Source organism: Mytilus galloprovincialis, chromosome 14 (assembly GCF_965363235.1).
Source record: "Mytilus galloprovincialis chromosome 14, xbMytGall1.hap1.1, whole genome shotgun sequence".
NCBI classification, from domain to species: Eukaryota; Metazoa; Mollusca; class Bivalvia; order Mytilida; family Mytilidae; genus Mytilus; species Mytilus galloprovincialis.
The window spans coordinates 22187889-22203431 of NC_134851.1; positions in this window are offsets into that span (position 1 = coordinate 22187889).

The following is a 15543-nucleotide window of genomic DNA, read 5'->3' on the forward strand; positions in this document are numbered from 1 at the left end:
TAAGAGCAATACATTGTGGCCTTTGCATTTTTCAGAGCTGTTTGATATTTTCATCCAAAAAGATATAATATTCTACATAATTCGGATAACAAGAAGTCCTGGCAAAATACTGAACTCCAAGGCAAATTCAAGGGGAGGTGCGGAAAAACTGACAAAATCGAACAATATCAATCAACAGAATAATTAACAAAAACTGCATATTCCTACTTCGGCAAGGCATTTCCGGAGTTTTGAAAGTTGCTATCCAAGTGACAAGTATTTCATTGGGATTTAATCTATAGTTTGCGTATTATATGAATGTACACAGTGCAAAGTTGACCCTAGTCAGTAATTTTAGGTCTATTTAGCCCAAATTATACGAAGTTCTCAAACACTTGATCAAGTTGCTTTCAAAAAACTTGAGGTCTCATGTGATAATATTATGGTAGAAACAAGTTTCGTCCGCTCTTTAATCATGATCATATGTTTGAATCAATAATGACTAGAACACACCCGCGAAATCGCGGGCATTCAGAGCTTGGATGAAATTATGTAAAGTGTTGTGGCTAGAATTTTTGTAAAAGATTTAATGACTGAGAATTTCAGTAAAGGTATCAAAAGTCATATGTACTTATGGACAGGAAAATGTTTTTATCTTATCCCTAGCTCCTCCGTTATTTTCAAAATTCCCATTTTTTTGTTTTCTATTAACTTCATGATGAACATACATTTATTATACTATGAACATTCAAGTCAGGAGTCTGTAATTCAGTGCATGTTTGTTGTTTGTTTACGTGTTACATATTTGTTTTTCGTTATTTTTTGTACATAAATAAGGCCGTTAGTTTTCTTGTTTGAATTGTATTACACTGTCATTGGGTGGCCTTTTAAAGCTGACTATGCGTTTTGGGCTGTGTTCATTGTTGACGGCCGTACGGTGACCTATAGGTGTTAACTTCTGTGTCATTTTGGTCTCTTGTGGACAGTTGTCTCAATGGCAATCATAGAACATATTCTTTTTTGTAATAAATAAATTTTGGTAAAAGATTTTATGACTGGAGAATTTCAGAAAAGGTATCAAAAGTCATAGGTACTTTGGGACAGGACAGTTGTTTTCTAGCCCGGCTCCTCCTTTTTTTCTCCAAAATTCCCAATTTTTTTCTATTAATTTTATTACACATGAATATGCGCTTATCTGTATATTATGAGCATTCATTACTATAAATAAAGTGTATTTGGTTTTTACTTTCACTATTGATTATCAGTTCACTAATCGATCCACGGCGGTCATGTTATATTATACAGACCCTCTCTATTTAATAAACTCTGTAATCGCTGTGGAAAGTAAACTTGAAAATGATAGCAGATAGAAAATACACTTTATTCGTAGTATATGTATGTTCGAAGTATACAGAAACGGAAGTCCAATCTGACTTAAAATTTCGTCCAATGACGGAACAATATCCGCATGCCTTTTTTCTCCAAAAATAACTCAAGCTGAATAATCACATAAACAATGACAAATACGACTATGCACTGTACATATAGGACACAAAAGCATGATGATTAATTTATTGTGGAAAGAAGAGAAGCGACACACAAAATGAGGTCTTCTCGTTTAATAGTATAGATATATCTGCCCTGCAATCAGTAGCGCAGACGTGTGTATATAACTACAACGTCAATCGTATAGTATCGTAGTATCCGAGGACAAAAGTTAATTAGAAACACCATTTCGATATTTTCGAGATATAAAAAGGGCAAGGACAGACAACAGTTAACTCAACACCACACTGAAAATTGTACAATAAGAACACCATAAATATTGACATCAGTTGAAACACCATGGACAGAGGCAAATCAAATAAATAATAAAGGAGCATTACAAAAAGAAATAGCATTCGAAGATAACCGAAAATACTTCAGAAACTAAATACGTAGCAGCACGAACTCAACAAACATCCATGGTGATTATACAAATCGATAATGAGGTAATCTATTAATTAGACAAAATGACAACGAAGTAGCAATAATAGATCATCTTCAACAATGAAAAAACTTATATCGCATAGTCAGATGTAAAAGGGATATGCTGCATATCAAATACTTTACATTTAGATCTAATATCTTACCTTCCTTATAACCATAATATCTTTAGTATATAAAAAAGGGCAAACGCATAGATAGAAAATAAACTGAAAATATCTAATAATTGTACTCGTAGAAATAAATATGAGAGGCACTTATCAGGGTTTCTTCTTTTACAATGTCGTGAGAAGAATTAGAATAATAAGAATGATATATCAAAACTAAAAAAAAACTTTTTATTGATAAATCAAAAATATCATTACAAACTCAATTAGATAACATTCATTACAGATCAAACAATAAAAGATCTATTTTTTAATTATTTGCACATGATTTACATAAAATTAAGTTTAACCACCGTGGTGTATCATACGATTAAGTCAACTAAACGTAATCCATCGACTTTTATATATTTTATTATGAACATCAGTAAACTACTTGTATTGTCAACTTAATGTGTGTTTAACAAAAACAATATTGATGGATCTCACATCAAATTAATTTGTATGTACATAGTGTACATACAAGTTATACTAATTGCATTTTTGAAGTAGAAAGAAATGATGAATGTGTTAAAAAATCAACTAACGAAACGAAAGTTCATGTGATCTGTTTGCAATTTGTTGTGTTAGTAGGGTTCTTATTTAATCAATATTTATCCTTTTCAAAAACGAAGGAACATAATAATCGCTGGGTGAAATAATCAGCAGAAATACATACTTTGATCAAATAGCGTTTGATTAGATTACATGGCTTGCTAATTTAAGCGTTTGTCAGGACTTTTTCAAGACTATAAGAAACTTCTTCATTCCAGACACATTCTCTTTTCTTTCATTAGATAAACATTATAAGTATTTATATAACTGGACCTGATGTTCAAAAGAATGCTTCAATTTCAGAATACGTCTATACGAATGTATTGCTTACGATATTAAAGAAACATAATCTTGTTGTTATCACATAATTCATTAATCGCACGAAAGTCGGGAAACAGAGTTATCGTCGGAAATAATTAAAGAGCTTAGATCCTCATACAGCAGTTGATTACATTTGATTACATCCGTTAATTATCTTTAAGTCAGTATTTTTTTTAGTCATTACAGACTTCCCTTTCCTGACGTATTTTACTCGTCTTTTATAAGTTTGACGTTTATGTGTGTGTAAGCGACACTAACTTATGAAATACTTGCGTCATTCGCAGATTGCAGGTAGACAGATTTATTTTAATAAAAAAAAAGACGAGTATTTATCTTAGTCCCATATACAAGTATAACTTATTAATGTTTTTTATAATGATTTTGTTTTTCATTGACTAGGCAAGGATATCTGTATGATACTAAAAATAAATGATTTTGTTGTATATTTTGGTGGATGTGTCCTCTTGGGACTTTTTATCTAAGTATGCCTTCCTTACAAAGTTATTTACCTTTATTATAAAGTGTCTATGAAGATGACAATTTGCTAAATATAAACAAAGCCGGATTTGCGTCAGCAGGATTTTGACTTACTAAGAACAATACATGTGCATATTTATGTTTTTAGATTTCAATACAAACACATCGATGTATTGTCAAAATGAAGCAACCTATTCAAATCATCTGGCAGTATGGGCAAACAACATATGCATCTTACATTTTAGGAATTTCTTCATGTGTTTTGGAAACACTACGCTGACTTTGACATTACGAATATAATCATATTATATATAAGGATCTTTTTTTTTATTTCTGTTTGTTGATGTAATGTTTCAATAAAACAAAACTTCATATTTTGGATCGTCTCATAGCTTCGGATAAGTATCATTGAATAAAGCAAGAATTGACACCTCAAATATTATACAATAAGCATGTTGTTTTACAAAGTAATGAATATGACAAATGTTTTCGTTCATCCCGTTTGCTAATATTGGTGTTTTTTTTATATGGTCTGTTTTTTTCAGATTTTGTTGTCTTTCCTCTTTCTTAAATGTATCTTAGTGTTTGGTATTGTCTGTTAATACTTTTCGTCTTTTTTTAACCTTGGACATGTTGGAGAACACTTTAAAATAAAAAAAAAAATATCGAAATTTTACATGTGAATATATGTTTAAAGTAAGCATGAATAATTTCTAAATCGACAAAAAGGATCAAGCTAATAAAACTAAATAAAACAAATAAATATACAGAAAGAAGGCTTTACCCAATTCTAAAAATAAGCTAAGTTTTATATTACGAATTAAATTGAGATAATAACATAAATGTTTAAATTTCATCAAACTATAGTGAGGTAATTGCAATAGTACACATAAAATATATCTACATCTAGATAAACAAATACCGCTCCTGATTTGGTGAATCCTTAAATACCTTACATGTTATCGTCAGAAAAATTTAGAATTCAAACTTTCTACTATACTACTTTCTGTAATTAATAATCTTTTATGTATTACTACTGCGTCGAGGTAATGAATTAATATATACCAAAATAGATTTCAGATTATATATGTCGTCTAAAAAGAACAATAAAGTATAACTAATCTACTTATGTTACCATTTTGGAAGCTAATCAAACAAATGGAACACACCGAATGAACTGCCCTTGTATACTATTTGTGAACTAAGGTCAGCAAGAACACTATACAGTTAAAGAGAGATCATAATCGGTATTACAGCAAAGGATTATTAAACAGGAATATCTAAACTTATCAATAGATATACAAAAAATGTCATGATGCAATAATACAAATGATAAACTCTTAAATTAAATTATGAATATTTAATGTGGTGATATATTTTTTTTATTTCGTTTCAAGGGTGCATTTAAGTTTTGCTTTCGATTACTTATGTTGTAAATAAAGTAAACTTTAATGCGCATCAATTAACATAAACAAAAATATAGTAACAGTTACATGAAATGTTATCCTTTTTTAAAGAGACCAAAGCTACAAATATGCTTAAAACTCAATGCATAAAAAGATAAAGATCTACAGACAAACAATAGTACAAAAACTTAGAAAACTAAAGACTGAACACAAGAACCCTACCAAAATCGGAAGTGATCTCAGGTGCATTAAAGGTTAAGCAGTTTTTTCAACGCTCAACATGCATGGCATGTAGAACCCGTTGTGTTGCTAATTTTAGTACAGATCCAAAAATAAGTTTAGTTAATTGGGTCACATTCGGGGAAAAGCGGAAGGGATTGTAATAACGACCTTTGAAATATATTCAATATCATCGATCTTTGGAAAGGTTATGTTATAACGGCCACTCAACTCGTTAGGGCGTTCGTAAAGTTTACGAAGGGATGGTTGCGTATTTACCACTTGGAACTGTTAGTTTGATTACTTACTTGTGAACAACAACCCCCTATCAAGGAAATTATAGTGAGAAATACAAATCTATGGATACTAATAAGACGGTGATGTTGTATATGAAGCCCGTAAATGTAGAGATGACTCATATTATCATCGACCATGAAGATGCACTTATTTTTAAGTGCCACGTCAATAAACCAAATCTTTTCTAACTATTATTGCTACACTGTTTTTAATATTGGCACAAATACATATTAGAGATGACTCATATTATCATCGACCATGAAGATGCACTTATTTTTAAGTGCCACGTCAATAAACCAAATCTTTTCTAACTATTATTGCTACACTGTTTTTAATATTGGCACAAATACATTATGTTGATGACTATATTTCGGCATTGCATGATATATATGATGCTTTTGACTTTTGGCTTTTGATCATTGGTTTTATACATGCGTTAAGTAGATAGAAGTACCTTTATTTAGGTCCTTTGTTTTTAAGGGTCAATCTGATTAGTTTTCGCCAACTGATCTTAGATTACCCTTTATTTTTGATGTTATGCTTGTTCTATGGATGTTAAAGGATTAGGTTCAAGAAAGACTTTTAAATGACAAGGTAAGCACCATTTTTTTGTCATTCCATACAGGTAGCACTTAACACATATTTCTTATTATCAATAAGATACATTTCTATTGATATGTTGTACTGGAAACAGTGGGCACATTGCTTGTATCCTTGGATTATTGCATTTAGTAACTTCATCTACAACAAGAATATAAAGTAAGGCTAAACGGAGCACACATGTGTGTTTTATGCGTTTTGAATTTTCATGTCATCCGTCAAGTCTTTTAGTTAAAAGATGATGCCTTTTGTATACGTGATGAACCAATATAAAGCTTGATTAAATCCAAAAGATGTTTACTGGAATTTAATAATATAATATGACCAAATTGGTATTAACTAATAGTACTATATGGACGTTCACACCATCAAGGTTATCGTATAATGCTTGTAAACAAATTACATGTATATTTACTTATTAGATTTTGACAAGAGATAATCTTTTTTCATTGATAGACATAAATAAGATACAAGTCTTACACCATTGAATCACAGACAAACATATGGACATCTTTTATCTGCGGGTTGTCTATTCTGTAAAGCAAAGCATGTAAGCTTGTATCCACGCACAATCGAACTGAGGACATTATATCTCTCGTGTTTGTAAAGTGGCAATCTATCTACATGATAAAAAAAAACACAATATTATCATCATTTATTGTTTAGTATTATTTATTATTTTTGTTTTAACAAAATGTTGTATGTGTGCGATATTGCATGCAATTAATAAGTAGAACCAAAGTTCCAGATTAGGTTTAGACTAATAACAAATATCCGAAGCTATCTGATAACCGTACATGTGATATGAAGCTATCTGATAACCGTACATGTGATATGAATCATTCTGAGTCACTACACTGGCATCAGTAAGCTCTGTTATGAAATTAAGTTGAATATCTTTTCAGGAATGTATATTGGTTAGTGAGGTTAACAACATCGTTTGAAATACCTTATCTAACTAACAAAGACATCACTTCTGTGACCTTAGAGAAACAGGAAGCACGTTGTATGTATTATATAGATTATAACAAGAAAATGGAGGGATCAGAATGTTCATTATTATTTATTTGACACTTCCTTAAGCTGATCAATATTAGTTGACTTTATAAAAACAGGACGTAAACGATATAATAAGTGGCATTAAATTGATCACACACAAAAAGAAAAAGCTATAGGGTTTATTTTTTTTCTTCAACATATTCAAAGAGAAAGAATAGAGATGTGAATATATTTATACTTATATATATATATATATTTATAAGAGACACGATATATACTGATATACCGAAGGAACATTTATATTCACGAGTCAAAGCAAAACTGACTGATATAATGTCTGTGTCATTTGGTCTCTTGTGGAGAGTTGTGTAATTGGCAATCATACCGCAATTGCTTTTTTTATATTGACAATGCCTTGGCCATAAGTTCATTCGAGAATATAAAGGTGCTACGTTTTTAAACGCATTGCTAGACTGCCTGTAGCCAAGAACGTTCAAGAGCAATTGTGATATAAAAATGTTTGAACATATGAATAAAGGTTCAAATTGGATCGCCAATTATTTGTCTTAGTTTATGCCGTTTTCTTTTCCATTTTTTCAACATCATTCTGTTCATTTATTTATTTTTTCAACTTGCCAAAATGACCTATGTGAGCGGACATCGTCAACAAGAGCAAAGTTTTTTTTTCAAAGTGCAGTAAATTATACAAAATAGATTTCAATAGATTTGATTTTGGTGCAAATGATACAACTCTCCGTCCAAGTCACAATTTATAAAAGTAAACCATTAAAGGTCCAAGTACGGTCTTCGACACAGAGCCTTGACTCGCACAGAACAGCAAGCTATGAAAAGTTCCGGAAATAACTAGTGTAAAACCGTTCGAACAGGAAAACGAATATAGTCTAATCTATATAGTAACGAGAAACGGGAAACACTTATGAGCAACATCAACAGTTACAAACAAATGCAGCGGTTTTAAATGTTTTAATAGGTACAAACCTTCACTCTCACGTGAAACAATAGTGTAACATCACAAAAAAGAAACCACACTAAAAGTCTGAATCTATGTAACTATTTATTTTATTTCAACCAAACTTTTTAACAACCATATCCGGATGTATATATTTAAAAGGAGACGATGTTTCTGATGATAACACATCAACGCATCTCGACAACATACACTCAAAAATAGAACATATTGATAAAATGCGGGTAACCGGTTATATTTTCAGAATCATTATAGATATTAGTAGTCAACTCTTGCAAAATATGTTTAGAAAATTTATCCCGACCAACTTTGTGGATGATTCGATATGTTGCCCTGGAATAATGTTTTTTTTTATGATTTTAAGGGTTGTTGACTCCTATCCTCACGATTTTCATCTAATATATATTGGATTTATGTTCTGCTGATTGCTTTGTGAATATATCGTACCATTAATTTTCTCATTCGAATTGTTTTACATTTTATGCCAGTATTCCCTTGTTAGTCCGGAAGTTAAGGTTGCAAACATGTATCAATACAATATGAATAAATTAGTCTGCACAAGGACATGCTGTGTCTGCGTTTGAGAGGTTTCAGACTAATTAACTTTTCGATTTACAGAGTCAACTTCGGGGATATCGTATAACTCCTGATATCCCATTATATTTACTTATTAAATTAAAAAAAAACCAATAGAGTATTATCATCATTTTTTTTTCGTCTGAAGGACGTAAACAACATGTGAGTAGTACAGTCGATAACAAATCAATTTTTTGCTATTTAGGAAGAATGAGATTATTGCGTAATTGTTGATGGTTTTTGTCAATCAGTGCATTAAATACATGTTAAAAACAACAAGTTAACTGAAATAATCCAATAAAGTAGCCTCCTTGTATTCTACAATCCGACAATAACTGCTATCATAATGTCATGGTGTGTCTTATTTTGTTTTGAGAATTCTACAACAACACACTGACGAAATGAACATGTAAAATCTTGATCCTCGTTTGTAGAGAAAAACGTTTTTTTACATGGCGACAAACCCTAGCAACAGAAGTCCACTTCTCACGCTTCACAAATGCACAATGATTGTTTCTGGATTAAATTCGTCCAAACAATCTGCAAAAAATATTGTTTAAATCCCAAAATATTGTATAATTACCCTAAACGATGAATGTGTTCAGCTTGAAGTAACTTTAATGTACTTTCTAACTGATTTTTGTCCGTTTTGTTTTTGTAGGTTGTTTCTAAGGAAGGAATAAAGTGTTCGATATGTCTAATGTATTAATAAGTAGTTATAGCAAAGGAAAGACAGTTTAATACAAGGTTCCTACGTTCAACAAACAAAAAAGAACGAAGCATTAAGTTGAACGTAAACTTGACGTGAAACATTAGAATGTTATCTGTGTTTTGACATTAACATAGAATATTGGTAGCATTTCAAGGATTCATATTGTCAGTGAGGTCAACAACACAGTTAGTATTACCCTAAGCAACTAACAGATGTAACACAATTGAAAACTCCTATCATGATGAAATGGTGTGTCTTATTTTGTTTTGCGAATTGTGAACATCTACAACAACACACTGACGAAATGAGGAATTCTTATATTTGTTTTCGAAGGGAAAAAACGTTTCGACGAGAGCCAGGATGTACATTATATGTAAGAGATAGAGTATGACAAGACACAATTAAGAGATCAGACAGGTCAGCATCAGTGTTATTATTCGATGGACAAATATCTGCCTCAACATTTTTATTTATCCAAATAGAACCAATAAAGGCTACATTGGTATACCCGCGTTACAAAGTCATAAACCTATTGAGAGAAAAAAAATCTGGGTTACAAACTGTTACCGAGCAAAACACACCAACCATAAAAGGAAAACAGAAGAACAACAAGAAATTTCAAGTGCAACAAAAACATCCCCCAGAATACACAGAAACGAACTGTTTACAAATAACTGTCATATTTTGATTTGGTACAGGACATTTTATGGAAAAGGTGGTTTGAACCTGGTTTATTAGGTAGCCAAACGAGGCTCAGATGATCCCTTGGTGTTTTTGAATAAACATTAAAAGAATAGTAAAAGTCAGCAACACATTTTGTATCAACCAATCGATTCTCTGCTGCACTACGACATTTGTTAACTGAGAATACCAAAAATTAGAATCATAAAAATACCGAAAAACAATTATGGATGTAATTTCCCGTAATTCTTCCCAAGCACAAAAACGAATAGAGAGATCAGACCTGCCGTTGTATTAGAATTTCGTTGTAAAGCTGTAAAACACAAAACGAGTTTTAAATGATAATCTGGTCGATCTTTTATGTTTTGTTATATTTATTCTACATAATAAAATTGAGAAAGGAAATGGTGAATATGTCAAAGCGAAGTACATTATTAACTTCAATATAAGTGTACGACAGGGTCGAAGGTTAAAATATCTTTGTTGAGGGGCCAGCTGAAAAACGCAGTTAGTTACGTGATTTGCTTGCTGTGTTGAAGCCCATCTGTTGTTTTCGGACTTATTCCTCATATCCATTCTTAATTCCATAAGACAATATAGACACACAGATTAAGATAGTATTGTGTTTATATGTTTTTTGTATATGCTGTCTCATTGACGAGTAACCATTATGCTCCAAAGGGGCTGATCGGACCTTCTGTAAGACAAAAAATCTACCAAGTTGGTTGCGTCGGCTTGCATTTCCTATCATGATTTTCTTGATAGAGGGTTACTGCTCACAAGGAAGCTATTAAACCAAGAGTTCCAAATGGGGAAGTTGAAATCATCCCTTCGTAAATTTTACGGACGCCATCACGAGTTGGTTGACCGTTATGGAATAACCGTTTCACAAATGATATCGGATATGTTCCTTACGTCGTAACTACAATCCCCTTCCCTTTCATGAATGTGACCTACCGAATTAGACTATTTACCGGATTTGTAATCACATAAGCAACACGACGGTTGCCACATGTGGAGCAGGATCTGCTTACCCTTCCAGAGCACCTGAGATCACCCCCTAGTTTTTGGTGGGGTTCGTTTTGTTTATTCTTTAGTTTTCTATGTTGTGTCATGTGTACTATTGTTTTTCTGTTTGTCTTTTTCATTTTTAGCCATGGCGTTGTCAGTTTGTTTTAGATTTATGAGTTTGACTGTCCCTTTGGTATACATAAACCTTGAAAAAATTGATTTAACAACAAGAAATATATTGTTAAAGTACATCTTTTGATAATATTTCAAAACAATTTTGTAATAAATCATATCAAACTCAAATTAAATTACGATTTACAAAAAAGTAAATATGCGCTATTGAAATCGCCTAAGGAAAGATTACTTTGGGACTAAAGGTATAGAGTACGAACCCAAATACAAAAAAGGGATGATAATTGTTTAATAATTCTAATTGTAGGTTTTGAATCTTGCAGTCGTCATAACCATTTTTTCTGTATATTTTATGTTTCGGGTACACAATGTACTATCTTACGGAAAAATTTCTCATTGACAATTATATCAATCTTCTTATTTGTATATGAAACCTGTTTATCACAGTATCATTAACTGGTACCGACACATATTCTAAGGACAATTTTTGTAAAATTATTATAATATTTTTGATTGTTGACTTTCACAAATGGCTAGAGTCTAATTGTCAAAATTGTTAGTCCTGCAATATAACTTAGCAACCAAACATTATCGTTCACAATTAATTTATTCTTGGAGGAAATTAAATATTTCATCATATCAACAATATGTATGTTACGCGTAGTTCGAAGCAGAATATCTATTAACAATTTCAGGATCTCAGGAAATATTCATAACAAAGATTAAAGACAATAAATATCTAAAGAAATCCTTTAATTGAATTCAATAGTTCTGGGGTCTATTATTATCACGAGATAACTAGAAATTAAATTATGCAGTTCTAAACATACAGTTCTGTTAAACCGACAAAGACCAAAACTAAAGTGTATGATCTGTTTGTATTAGTCTTGAAAGCATCTTATTTGGGTCTAAATTGAGTAAGGACACTCATCAACCAACTTACAGTCGGCCTCATATCTTGACTTACATCTATAAATTGAAAATGAGGGTCGGTTGGTAACAAAACTTTACGACAAAAGAGATGATTTAAACTTTTATATTGTGAACTTTCCGTTTCTACGTAGCAAAATTCCAGCAACACCGGATACGGGGTATGTATCTCCCAATTGATACGATATTCCCGTGCTTGCATTTCTTATCATGATTTTCTTGATAGAGGGTTGCTGATCACAAGGAAGCTATTTAACCAAGAGTTCTAAATGATGAAGTTGAAATCATCCTTTCGTAAATTTTACAGACGCCATTACGAGTTGGTTGACCATTATGGAATAACCGTTTCACAAATGATATCGGATATGTTTCTTGCGTCGTAACTACAATCCCCTTCCCTTTCATGAATGTGGCCTACACTATTTACCGGATTTGTTATCACATAAGCAACACGACGGTTGCCACATGTGGAGCAGGATCTGCTTACCCTTCCAGAGCATCTGAGATCACCCCAGTTTTTTAGTGGGGTTCGTGTTGGTTTTATTCTTTAGTTTTCTATGTTGTGTTATGTGTGCTGGTGTTTGTTTGTCTTTTTCATTTTTAGCCATGGCGTTGTCAGTTTGTTTTAGATTTATGAGTTTGACTGTCCCTTTGGTATCTTTCGTCCCTCTTAAAGCTTTTGCTATATATTCCGGCTTTCTTGATTAGAGGGCATATTTTAATCCTGTTTTATCTTTTTTGCCATCTTGTATTCTCTTTGTTTGATTTAGTGATCACCATAACGGTAATTGAACATTTCAGGTGTGTTTTTACTTGACTTAACGAGATATGGATCAAGAAGGGAAAATTTTCTTCTGGTTTAATCTCGACTTAGTTTTTGACTGTAGCATGTCAAACTAATTTGGTAATACAGTTTACGTTCTTGTTCGTCTTTATGTCTGTGCCTCTTGTACGCAGCATTTTGAAAATTGTTAAACGTGTAATATGTCATGTTGTTCAATTTTGTATAACCTATCATATCTATTTTCCCAATGTTTCAAAATCAAATTTCAATATAAAGTGTCTGAGTACTTTTATTGCCATACAAATACACTTCTGTATCAGATATAACATAATATCCACCATAATGTGTACAAAAGATAGATACAATATAAATAGTGTTTATTAATCGTAAATAGAAAAAGGTTCCCTGAATTCCAGACACATTTAACATTTACAACTCCAAACAAATCTGACTTTGACTTCAATTGGTACAAGACACACATTATTTATTATGCGAGGCATGTTTTCGATTGATGAAATAACATAACAAATCTCTTCCTCATTGTTCAAAAAGCAACCATTTTATAGAATCACTACAACAAATTGCACTTTTATTCTTTTTGAGTAATATAGCTGTCATTTGAACATACATAAACTAATCAATTCTGACCTTAGGTAGACACCAACGCAAATAGAAATGCAGATCCAATTTATCAATTTTATATTAGCGATTCCACATAATACAATGCAATTATGTCTGTTTTAAATTCGATTAAGTGACATTTCGTACAGTAAATAGACCGAATTTTGTATAATCATTTTTCAGAAAAAAAAGAAGGTCTTAATATCGGGGGATGCAATGCTCTTAGCAACAAAAGTCAGTCTACTAAACGATATCAATTTAACTTTTGTCTATTCAATTTCGAACATGGGCAAATTACCGCATCGTTTACTTTGTATAAGAAACTGATACAAGCTTTCCTTATCTCCTTATTAATATAGAAATCATTGACCTAATATTGATTGCATTGTTGAATACCTAAGGAGTCCTAAAATTGAAACATGTGTTATTTAAATACAACAAATACGTATAACATTAAGTAGTTCTGCTACAAGTTCCTGATTGAATCCGCTTTTTATTATACCATAATTTAGCCTCATAAAAGTAGGAAAACAAAATAAATCGTGAGATGAAACAATCAGCGGAAATACAAAAAGAACATACAATTCTGAAATAACATTTGCCTACATCCGTTGATAAATTTAACGTCAGTCTGTTTTTGAAGACTTATAAAAACTAAGTTTGTCTAATGCATTTTTTTCTTCTTTATTTGACAAAAAACAATGTTTTCTTTATACTTCAAAATTCAGAATAAGTGGATAACGATGAATTTATGTTTGAAATTAAAGAAAAGCTGGACAATGTTCCATGCTCATGTACAAAATTTAATTTGATTCCGCTATTCAAACTATGTGTTGACGGATCAGATAATAAGTTGAAATGAAAAACGACATATGTCTCTTCAAATACAACTTTTTGTTAGCCATGTCTTTGTCTGTTTATTTTCGACTAATGAGTTTCCAATGTCCATATGAATAAATAGTATACTACTGTTGCCTTTATTTAGCTATAAGGATCCCATGAAAATTATTAACAATATTTATCTAATTCTATGGAAATATATCCCTTTCCGAACCCATTGTATAAAAAAATTTAATCAAGGTGTGGTTGCCGGTGATCTCAGAAGATGGTTGTCCGAGTTAAAGGGTCATAACCTTTCTTTGCACCATGAAATGATCAAAATGTTCTAACAGGAGTTAATGAAATTGACAACTTCGTGGAAAGTGGAAGGCACTCGAGGGGGTTTTAGTTTAGAAAAAAAGAAAATTTACCTTTTAATCATTAAAGAAACATATTATTACATAGTAATAGAGGCTCGAACTTTAAAATTGATAATTTTACTATCTCGATTGGATAAATCCGATAATCCACGCGTTACTATGTAATAATCTGTTTCTCTAATGATTAAAAGATAAATTTTTAGAAAATCTGCGACTGACGTTGACAGAACGGATGCAATGAGACGATATTTAAGAATCATATGTATCTTTTTCCTTCGAAGTTTTTCTTATAGGTTTGTGTTAACGGTATTAAAATATAGTAAACTAAAAAAGGGTGCATTAATTTTTTTAATTGAATTAAGTTAGCTTGAAAGGTGCCTACAGGAAAATTGGAACTGAAAATCGACACTGAATGGTTATCCTTCACACATAATAGATATTTTTCTTTATGACAGAATGCATGTTCTATTTTTGGCTTTTACTATTTCCTTCACATTTTATTGTCATGAAAACTAAATAAATATTTTAATTTTGATAGAAGACTTTTTGTAGTATGTGTACTATATATGTTATTTATATTGCGTTTTACTGTATATATTTAAGCTTAATAGATCTGTACACGCAATTTCTCGTTCAGCCAGGATTAATGTATTGTTTTCCTTTTTTTATTGATAGATATGTACTCCGATAGTGCATTTAATTTGTAAGTAAGCATAATACATCGTTACACGTCATTCATTGTCATTCTTTGCTTGACTATTTCTAAAGTATTGTTATTTTGTTTTTTTTACCGATGGATATGTACTTCGATATTGCATTCTTAAAATTGTTTGTATATAAGGATAATATATTTACACACACACGCCATTCTTCGTTTAATAATACTGAATGTATATTTTTGTTTGTTATCTTGTTTTTTATTGATTG